At 42.9% G+C, this 10,867-nt stretch overlaps 1 pseudogene; it reads right to left on the reverse strand.

The window, feature by feature from the left end:
• Positions 1 to 4,835: 4,835 nt before the first annotated feature.
• Positions 4,836 to 5,645, reverse strand: LOC132652172 (glyceraldehyde-3-phosphate dehydrogenase-like; annotated as a pseudogene).
• Positions 5,646 to 10,867: the final 5,222 nt, after the last annotated feature.

Genomic DNA, 10,867 nt, shown 5'->3' on the forward strand with positions numbered 1-10,867 from the left:
TTACTATCTTTAGGTATGTGCCTTGTATCCGTGATCTCTCCAAGACTTTAAACATGAATGATCATGTGGTTTTTCTCCTTCAGTTTGTTTATGTAGTGGATTACATTGATGGATTTCCGTATGTTGAACCACCCTTGCATGCCTGGGATGAAGCCTACTTGGTCATGGTGGATGATATCTTTGATGTGTTCTTGAATTCGGTTTGCAAGTATTTTATTGAGTATTTTTGCGTCAATGTTCATAAGAGAGATAGGCCTGAAGTTCTCTTTTTTTGTTGGGTCTTTGTGTGGTTTAGGTATCAAGGTGACTGTGGCTTCATAGAATGAGTTTGGTAGTGTTCCTTCTGTTTCTATTTTGTGGAATAGCTTGAGGAGAATTGGAGTTAGCACTTCTTTGAAGATCTTGTAGAATTCTGCACTGAAGCCATCTGATCCAGGGCTTTTTTTGGAGGGGAGACTGTTAATGACTGCTTCGATTTCCTTGGGAGATATAGGGCTATTCAGTCTTTCTACCTGATCTTGACTTAGTTTTGGTAGATGGAATCTTTCAAGAAAATTACCCATTTCATTTAGATTTTCAAATTTTGTGGCATATAGGCTTTTGTAGTATGACCTAATAATTGTTTGGATTTCCTCAGTGTCTGTGGTTATGTCCCCATTTTCATTTCTGATTTTGCTGATTTAGATAGTTTCTCTCTGCTTTTTAGTTAGTTTGGCTAAGGGTTTGTCTATCTTGTTTATTTTTTAAAAGAACCAGCTTTTTGTTTCATTCATTCTTTGGTTCTAATTGATTGATGTCAGCCCTTAGTTTGATTATTTCCAGCTGTCTGCTCCTCTTGGGTGTATCTGCTTCTTTTTTGTTGTTGTTGTTGTTGTTGTTTTTCAGTTGGGCCATTAAATTGTAAAGTGTCCCATAAATTTGGGTATGTTGTGCCTTCATTTTCATTGAATTCTAGGAAGTCTTTAATTTCTTTATTTCTTCCTTAACCCAGCTGTCATTGAGTAGTAAGTTGTTCAGTTTCCATGTGCGTGTCGGCTTTTTGTTGTTTCTGTTGTTGTTGATGTCTAGCTTTAGTCCATGGTGGTCAGATAGTATACAAGGGATTATTTCAATCCTTTTGTATCTGTTGAGGCTTGCTTTGTGACCCACTATATGGTCTATTTTGGAGAACATTCCATGCAGTGCTGAAAAGAAGGTGTACTCTTTTGAGTTTGGGTGAAACTATCTGTAGACGTCTATTAGGTCCATTTGATTTAGGGATTCTGTGAGTGCTTTTATTTCTCTATTTGGTGTCTGTCGAGTTGATCTGTACCTTGGTGAGAGTGGAGTGTTGAAGTCTCCCACTATTAAGGTATTAGGATCAATGTATGATTTAAGCTTTAATAATGTGTCATTTATGAATGTCGGTGCTCTTCTATTTGGGGCATAGATATTCAAGATTGTGATGTCCTCTTGGTGGATTTTTCCTTTGATGAGAATATAGTGGTCCTCCTTATCTTTTTTTATTAACTTGGGTTGAAAGTCTATTTTATTAGATATTAGGATGGCTACTCCAGCTTGTTTTCTGGAACCATTTGCTTGAAAAACAGTTTTCCAGCCCTTTACTCTGAGGTGGTGTTTATCTTTGTTGCATAGGTGTGTTTCTTGGATGCAACAGAATGTTGGATCCTGTTTCTGTAACCATTCTGTTAGCCTGTGTCTTTTTATTGATGAGCTGTGTCCATTGATATTAATAGATAATAGTGACCAATGCATGTTAGTTCCTTTTGTAATGGAGTCGGTGATCTAACCCTGTTTCATTGCTTGTTTTCTTTTCATTTTTGTTGGGATATTATCTGTATGCCCTGTTTTCTTGGGTGAATTTGTTTTCGTTGGATTGGAGTTTTCCTTCTAGTATCTTCTGTAGGGTTGGTTTGCTGTGTAGATATTGCGAAAATTTAGTTTTGTCATGGAATATTTTGTTTTCTCCATCTATGTTGATTGAAAGCTTTGCAGGGTATAGTAGTCTGAGTTGACATTTGTGATCTCTTAGAATCTCCATGATACTTGCCCAGGCCCTTCTGTCTTTCATAGTTTCTGATGAGAAGTCCGGTGTGATTCTGATAGGTCTACCTTCATATGTTACTTGGCCTTTTTCCCTTGCTGCTTTTAATATCTTTTCTTTGTTCTGTAGATTTAGTGTTTTGACTATGATGTGACGTGATGTGTTTCTTTTCTGGTCTAGTCTATTTGGAGTTCTGTAGGCCTCTTGTATATTTATGGACATCTCTTTCTTTAAGTTGGGAAAATTTTCTTCTATGATTTTTTTGAAAATATTTTCTGGACCTTGGAGTCTGGAGTCTCCTTTTTCATGAATTCCTATTATTCTTAGATTTTGTCTTTTCATAGCATCCTTGATTTCTTGGATATTTTGTGATTGGAACTTTTCTGATTTTACTTTTTCTTTGAGAGAAGTATCCATTTCTGCAAGTGTGTCTTCAGCTCCAGAGATTCTCTCTTCCATCTCCTGTATTCTGTTGGTGATGCTTACTTTTGTGGTTCCTGATCTTTTCTCCAAGTTCTCCAGCTCAAGGGTTTTCTCATTTTGTGTTTTCTTTATTGATTCTAATTCTGTTTTCATGCCTTGTACCATTTCTTTCATGTGTTTGAATTTGGATTCCTGTCTCTCTACAATGGCCTTTATTTCTTTTTTCATTTCCTTTTTATATGTCACTAATTTTTCCTCTACTTGTGTATCTATTTGTTTGGCTATGTTTGCCTGTGTTTCATTAAGGATTTTGTTTATTTCTTCTTTCTTTAGCTCCAATTGACTGGCCAACTCTTTGAAAGATTTGTTCATTTCCTCCTTATGAGCCTCAAATAATTGGGCAATCATGGCTTTAAAATCATTTTTCTGTGCTTCTGCTGAATTGGAGTATCCATCAATTTTGGGGTTTGCTGGTGAAGTCATGATGTCCTGATTTATGTTGGAAGTGTTCTTTCGCCTACCCCTGGCCATTGGCTTATCTGAAACCTTCCCTGTTCGTTTTTGGATTCTGCAGATCAGACTGGTACTGTCTCTCTCTGGTGTCTGGAGAGTTCTTCAGGAAGCTGAGAACTCTCAGCGTGTGCTGAGGACTAGCTGTACCTGTGGGAGGAAAGTATGCAGACGCAAATGGGGCAAATGCAAGCGTGCGCACACGCATGCGTGTGTGTTTGTGTGTGTATGTGTGTGTGTGTAAGTGTGCGTGGACGTGTGTCTCGAGGGACAGAGTGATGGCTAATGTTGAACCCTTGAGTGTGTGGGAGGGGCTCTGCACTGTATATGTCGCAGGCGCTAGTGATGATCACAGTGCAATTTCTGGCATTAACTGCTTTAACTCCTCAATTATACCCACAGAGCAGGAACTTCAATGTCCCTAGTGCCCCTCTGTTTCCCAAAGTGGGTATGTGGGTGGGAGGGGGTTCGATGCCTGGCTTCTGTTTTAGAAGGACCCAGGATGTAGGGATCTGCAGATTCTCAAGGGTATACTCACTTACAGGCAGGTCACTTGGCAGAGATCGTAGTATCCGGGCTCTCTGCTCTCTGGTTTGGCCCTGCTTCTTTGATGTGCTCCGCCAGTTGTGTGCTGCTGTCACTGCCAGGTTCTGAGGTCTTGCTGCAGCTGGAGATTTCAGGGTGGTCACATCAGCAGAGATGGGGTAACCAGGCTCTCTGTTCTCTGGTTTGGCCCTGGTTAGTCTTAAACTGGAGGGCTGTTGTGCCCCACCAGCTCAGTGCTGCTCCACTGCCAAGTCCCGCTGTAACTGGAGACTGGGTCGCTAGTCCCAATGCTTTCTGGGAAATCCTGGGGTCTCTTCACTGTGCTCTCCAAGCTTTTGAGGCCCAGCGCCTGGTGTGTCTAGGTTGTATGATGTTTCTGCCTGGTTTTGGTGAGTATATAGCGTATTCTCTGTCACTGTGGGATTGGGCAGGCCATACCGTCAGTGATGGCGATCCTGCGGAGCTAGTATGGCGTCTAGCAGACTCGGGCCCTGGGAGGATGGTGCAGCCGATGTGCGAATCTGGGACTCCAGGGTACATACTGCTGGCCTTTGCCTGCCGCTAAAGGGCTTGGAGCTCCGCCTCAGCGGCTGTATACCCCAGGCAGTTAGGTCTGCACTGAGAAAGACGAGTCCGCTGTGCCGCTGTGCCGAGGAGGAAGGAGGTCTGGGGGAAGGGAGTGTCGTGAGATCAAGGGATCGTTTCTCTCCTTCCCCAAACAAGTCCCCAGGTGACCCCAGACCAAAGTTTTCACCTCCTGCGATGTTCCCTGTTGTTTAGAAAGCCTCACAGTTGTTTTCCTGGGTTAGAGGTCCTTCCATTCACCAACTCAGAAGTTCAGGTATTCCACCGCTCAGAAACTGTGTGTGCTAGTCTCCATCTTGGCTCCACCCCCCATCTAAGTCAGTCTTTTTAATTCTATCCATCCTAATAGATGCATAGGTGTTCTTATTGAACAATTATGTTAATAAATTATACATACTTATTTTAGCTATGTATCTTAATAAAGTAACTTTTGGATTAATGTACCTGATTCTTATTGGGTTCTTTTGTCACTATTTGTCTTTGGAGAGTTTTATACATGTTCTAAATAAAAGTTCTCTATCACTTATGTGATTATTCCAGACTTTCTCCATTTACTTACTTACTTACTTACTTACTTACTTACTTGTTTATTTATTGGTTCAGTGAGCTTTATTGACGGAATAAAGGAGAGTATGACTCCCTGAGCCCCTCCAGTTATTCTGGGTTCTGAGATGGAAACTGTGAGAAAGATGCTCATTGTCAGGGCCTGAGTCGGAACCAGGACTCCTCAGCAGCCAAAGGCCTCTCTCTTGCTCGCGTGTCCTTGATGGGGTGGGTAACCCAGGGCTTCCTTGAAGGCCATGTAGGCTACAAGGTCCACTGACCTGTTGCTATAGCCATATTCATTGTCATACCAGAAAACGAGCTTTACAAAGTTGTCATTGAGGACAATGTTAGTCCCATCATCACAGGTGGAAGAGTGGGAGTCAGTGTTGAAGTCTCAGGACACAACTTAGTCCTTGGTGTAGCCCAGGGTGCTCTATAGTGGGCCCTTGGAAGTCTGCTTCACCGCCTTCTTGATGCCATCATACTTGGAAGGTTTCCCCAGTCATCATGTCAGATCCAAGACAGACACTTTGGGGGTAGGAACAGAAGTCCATGCCAGTGAGATTCCCATTCAGCTCTGGATGACCTTGCCCATAGCCTTAGCAGCACCAGTTGATGCAGGGATGATGTTATGGGAAGCCCCATGGCCATCACGCCACAGCTTTCCAGAGCAGCCATCTACAGTCTTCTGGGTAGCAGTGATGGCATGAACTATGGTCATGAGTCCTTTCATGATGCCAAAGTTGTCATGAATGACCTTGGCCAGGGGACTAAGCAGTTGATGGTGCAGGAAGCATCCCTGACAATCTTGAATGAGTTGTCACACTTCTCATAGTTCATGTCCATCACAAACATGGGGGCATGGGCAGAAGGGGCAGAGATGATAATCTTTTGGCCCCACCCTTCAAGTGGGCCCCAGCCTTCTCCATAATGGTAAAGACTCCATAACATACTCTGCGCCAGCACCGCCCCTACTATCTGACTCTAGCATATTAGGTCTCAAGACTGTCTGGATCCTCTTTCTCTGTGACCTGGCAAGACTTTCCCACCAAGGGGAAGAAATAGAGGAGCAGGCAACAGAGTCCATCTCAGAAACAGCACATGCCCCCCTTACAAGGAAACCCCCAAGGAGTCTGAGCTGCCCATGGGCTACATCTGAGCAGGAGGTCCAGGTCCTCTCCACACATGGTCCTTAATTGATTCTTCAGTCTCTGAGGCCCCCTGGGCCCAGATTTCTTGGCTTGTTCATCTCCTTATGGAACTCCTATTCCTTCCAGGTATTTCTACCCCCCCTCCATAAGATTTTCTCCACTCTGCCCAAAGTTTAGCGTCTGCTTTGATACCTTGCTGGGTAGAGTCTTTCAGAGGCCCTCTGTGGTAGTTTCCTGTTCTGTTCCCTGTCTTCTCCCGCTTCCAAGGTCCATCACATTTGCCCTTCTAAATGAGGTTTCAGCCTCTTCCCTAGGGTTCTGCCTGTTGTTTAGCTTCTTGAGGACTAAAGATTTTAGTATAGTTATCCTATATCATATGGCTAATATTCACTTATAAATGAGTATATACTATGTGTGTCTTTCTGCTTCTCAGGATAATCTTTTCTAGTTCCATCCATTTGCCTGCAAATTTCATGATTTCTTTGTTTTTAATAGCTGAGAGGTAGTCTATTGTGTAAATGTACCATTCCCCCATTTAGGGACATCTAGCCTGTTTCCAGATTCTGGCTATTATGAATAAAGCTACTATAAAAATAGTTGAGCAAATGTTCTTGTATTGTTGAGCATCTTTCAGATATATGCCCAGGGCTGGAGAGATGGCTCAGTGGTTAAGAGCACTGGCTGCTCTTCCAAAGGACCTGGGTTCAACTCACAGCACCTACATGACAGCTCACAACTGTCTGAAACTCCAGTTCCAGGTCATCTGACACCCTCACACCAATGCATATAAAATAAAATTAAATTAATTACATAAAAAAGAATAATTTCCTGAACAGTCTAGTTCTCAAATCATTTTCTCTATCCTAAATTAACCTGATAAATTTAGTCATCATTATTTATAAGATTACATATAAATAACCATGTTACAAATTTGTAAACTGAAGTTTGGGAAGTTAAACAATTTATTTAGTTCATAATTATTGCAATGATTAAATGAGAAAAGACTTGTAAAAACCACACCATTGCATATGACACCATAATCACATTACTAACCCTACATAAAGGGTCTAAACCCATGTGTGACTGTTTGTGAAATCAACTCTATTACCATGACAGCTGCTTCTGTTAATGTACCACATCGGTGATTTCCCGAATACCCATCAATATTTTCCCATGCAAACTTATTATTTCTGTTTTCTCCCCAGCACATTTTAAAGAGAGCTTTCTTGGCCTAATCAGGGACCCACTGGCACCCTCAGCATCAGTCTGATTGCTCTCGTCAGCACCTCTAGCCTCACTCATTAGGTGCTAAAGTACCGTTTCCAGAAAATGACAACTGATTGCAATATTCCACCAACATAAAGCTCATTCAATAAAATAAAAGGGGACTTAGAAAATAAAGATTTGGAAAAATCATAAGTAAATATATATTTTGTGTATTCCTTGTTTATCCTACTTCCAGAACAAGTGCAAAGCAAACAGTGTCAGTTAACAGAAGAAGCTATTAGGAAAATAAAAATACTTACAGTGTTTTCCATAGAGAGGAGTGAATGTATTATACCCGAATGAAATTGTTCTTATTAAACTATTCTCCAAAGATATGCTTTGTTTATAAAAACTATGCAGGAATGGAATGTTTTTTTTTTCATCCTTGAAACTGCTCCAGCAGTAATTTGATGGCATACAAGGATATCAGGGGCTTATATCAGAACGTGATTTGCTTATGTGGGATATTACTAGCATTAAAACAGTGCTCAGAGTTGAGCCCCGAGATGTCTCTATTAAAACTTGAAGCCTAATCCTATGTGTTTCTGTTACTCAAGGAATAAATAAGAAGCTTAGAACCTCAGAGTTAGAAGTGAAGATGTTTGTTACAGTGTAAAATATTCTCTCTCTCTCTCTCTCTCTCTCTCTCTCTCTCTCTCTCTCTCTCTCTCATCTCCCTCTCCATACTCTCAAGAGCAAGTTTTATCTTGCCTAGCCATGATATGAGAGGGCTTGTGCCTAGTCTTATTGCATCTTTTTTGCTGTGCTCATGTTCTGTTGATATCACTAGGTATATTGTTCTTTTATAAAGGAAATAGAGGAGCGGTGGATCTGGGGGAGATGGGAACTGAGAGGAGAAGAGGGAAGGGAATCTATGGTTGGAATCCACTTTATAAGAGAAGAAAAAAGAAAATGATTCTTCATCACTGTCTGAGCATATACACCATGAGGCCTGCTCACTCCACCCAAAATCTCCTAAAAGGGCCATTGGTGATCTCTATGCCACTAAGCAAATGGACATGTATCAACCATCCTGTAACTTGACCAATGGAATGACTGGAATGATTGTCCACTAAGACCATGTGTCTCTCAGATGCCTGCACATTGGTTCCACAACCCACACTACATAAGCTTTCCTTCTCTTTATTCTATCTTAAAAACATGGTTTTGCTAAGACAGGCCTTTGTTTTATGATCCTTGTGTCTCAAACTTCTCTCTGTTATTGTTGATGCTGCAGCTGCTGCTGTTGAAAACAGATTCTTCTTTCATACAATATATCCTGACTACAGTTTCCTCCCCTTCCCTGAAGCTTCCACCACCACCTTTCCTCTCCCCTGGATATACTCCCCATCGAGTTCCCTCTAGAAAAGAACAGGCCTCCCACAAACAAACACAATAGAACAAAATTCAGTAAGACAAGGCAAGAGCTCTCACACCAAGATTGGACAAAGCAGCATAACAGGAGTAGAAGAGTCCAAAGAATAGGCCAAAGAGTCAAAGATACAACTGTTCACACTGTGAGGAGTCCCACAAAACAACAAGCTGACAGCCATAACATACACACAGAGGCACAGAGAGGATCTAGGCAGACCTAACCCATGCATTTCATGCCCCATGCTTGCCATTTCATCTCTGTGAGCACCCTACTTAGTTGATTCAGTAGAACGTGTTCTCCTGATGTTGTCCATCCCCTTTGATTCCAGCAAGCTTTCCTCCATATCTTCCTCAGGGTTCTCTGAGCTCCGAGGAGAGGGATGAGATGGAGATTCCCAATTTAGACTCTCTCTTGACATAGTGTCTGGCTGTGGGTCTCTGCATCTGCTCTCATCTGCTTCAGCTTACTGTTCAAACAAAATAAAAAAGGGGGAGATGTGGAGAGCTGGGGTTTGGTTGCCATGGCGCTGGCTTCCGCCCTTCTAAACTGGTAAACAAGTCCTAGAGCGCATGACCGTTATGACCGTTATGACCCTTGGGCAACCGTCGTCACGAGCCCAGCCCGGGGTGTCATATGGGGTGATGGGTGAGCAGCCAATCAGGGGATGATACGTCATCTCACACCACTTTGGTGTGAGCAGGGCTTATATAAACAGCGCCACTTCGAGGACTCGGGGTCTTCCTCCTTTCATCATTTGACTGCAATAAAGCTTGCTGTGAGAGATAAGGGAAAGAACGCCCTGGGAGAGAAACATGATAAGGAGAAGAAAAATCTAAAAAGGAGCCTCTCTATCCGACAAAAAAACTAGAGGCTTTAGAAATTGGCAATTCTGAGTCGGAGGAGTTAAGTCCCTCCGAGGGGTCAGAGGAAGAAGCAGCTCGCTATGAGGAAGAACGATACCACCCAGATGAACAGCCATTACTGTTGTATTGGAAGCAAAGTAGTATGAGGAATAGGAAGGGCGCACTTTCTCAGTCGGCCGCTCCCGTTGTCTCTAGTGCTCCTCCACCCTACACCGGGAGGCACTGTCCTGATTCCTTCTTTTCAACAAAAGATAGATATAAAATTTTTCAGACTTTTCCAGTATTTTAAGATGTGGAGGGAGGCCGTGTCCACGTACCTGTAGATTACCCTCTAGTCAAGGAACTGGCAGAGTCAGTTAATAAGTACGGGGTGGATGCTAATTTTACAATTATGCAGCTTGAAAGGCTAGGCTCTACAGCAATGACCCCAAATGATTGGCAGACTGTAGTGAAAGCTGCCCTCCCTAATATGGGAGTATATTTAGAATGGAAAGCCTTATGGCATGATTCCTGTCAATCCCAAGCTAGGGCTAATGCCAATGCAGAAGATAACCAACGACGCTGGACATTTGAGCTACTAACATGACAAGGTCCACATGTTCAGCAACAGACAGATTATGATTGGGGAGCGTATAGCCAAATATCTGCTGCTGCAATTAAAGCATGGAAGGCCCTTTCAAAGAAGGGCGGGACCGAGAACCATTTAACAAAAATTATCCAGGGTCCTCAAGAGTCATTCCCAGAATTTGTGACCAGAATGACAGACGCAGCAGGCAGAATATTTGGAGACCCGGAAAGGGTCCGACCAATGATAGAGCAACTGGTGTATGAGAATGCTTCACCAGAATGCAAGGCAGTCATTACCCCCAGAAAGAGCAAAGGACTGACAGATTGGATAAAAGTTTGCCGAGGACTCGGAGGCCCGCTTACCAACGCCGGCCTAGCGGCAGCCATATTACAAAACAATAACCACCCAAGTTCTGGAAACAATAAAGTTTGTTTTAATTGTGGCAAAATGGGTCATTTAAAAAGAGACTGTCGTATGTCTGTGCAAAAGAAAGTTCCTGGACTTTGCCCTAAGTGTAGAAAAGGCAATCACTGGGCTAATGAATGCCGCTCAGTCAGAGATATTCAGGGAGAACTTATACAGCACGACACCCCCTCTGAGGAGAGAGATAAAAATGTTCCAAAAAACGGACTTCAGGGCCCCAGATCTCAGGGCCCCAAAAGATATGGGACACAGGCAGACAACGGGAGGGTTTATCCAGCTGTAGAGCAACAAGAGGATCAGCAGGGTTGGACCTCCGTTCCACCTCCCAATTCTTATTAATGCCACACATGGGGGTGCAACCTGTCCCAGTGAAGTTTGAAGGCCCCCTGCCTGAAGGAAGTGTAGGTCTTATTTTGGGTCGCTCCTCTCTCACTCTAAAAGGACTTATGGTCCATCCTGGAGTATTAGATCAAGATTTTACGGGACAGCTCCAGGTGCTTTGTTCCTGCCCTCAAGGCGTATTTTCTATTTCTCCTGGAGATAGGATTGCTCAATTGGTCCTCCTCC

This window comes from Meriones unguiculatus, chromosome 1, assembly GCF_030254825.1.
Source record: "Meriones unguiculatus strain TT.TT164.6M chromosome 1, Bangor_MerUng_6.1, whole genome shotgun sequence".
NCBI lineage: Eukaryota > Metazoa > Chordata > Mammalia > Rodentia > Muridae > Meriones > Meriones unguiculatus.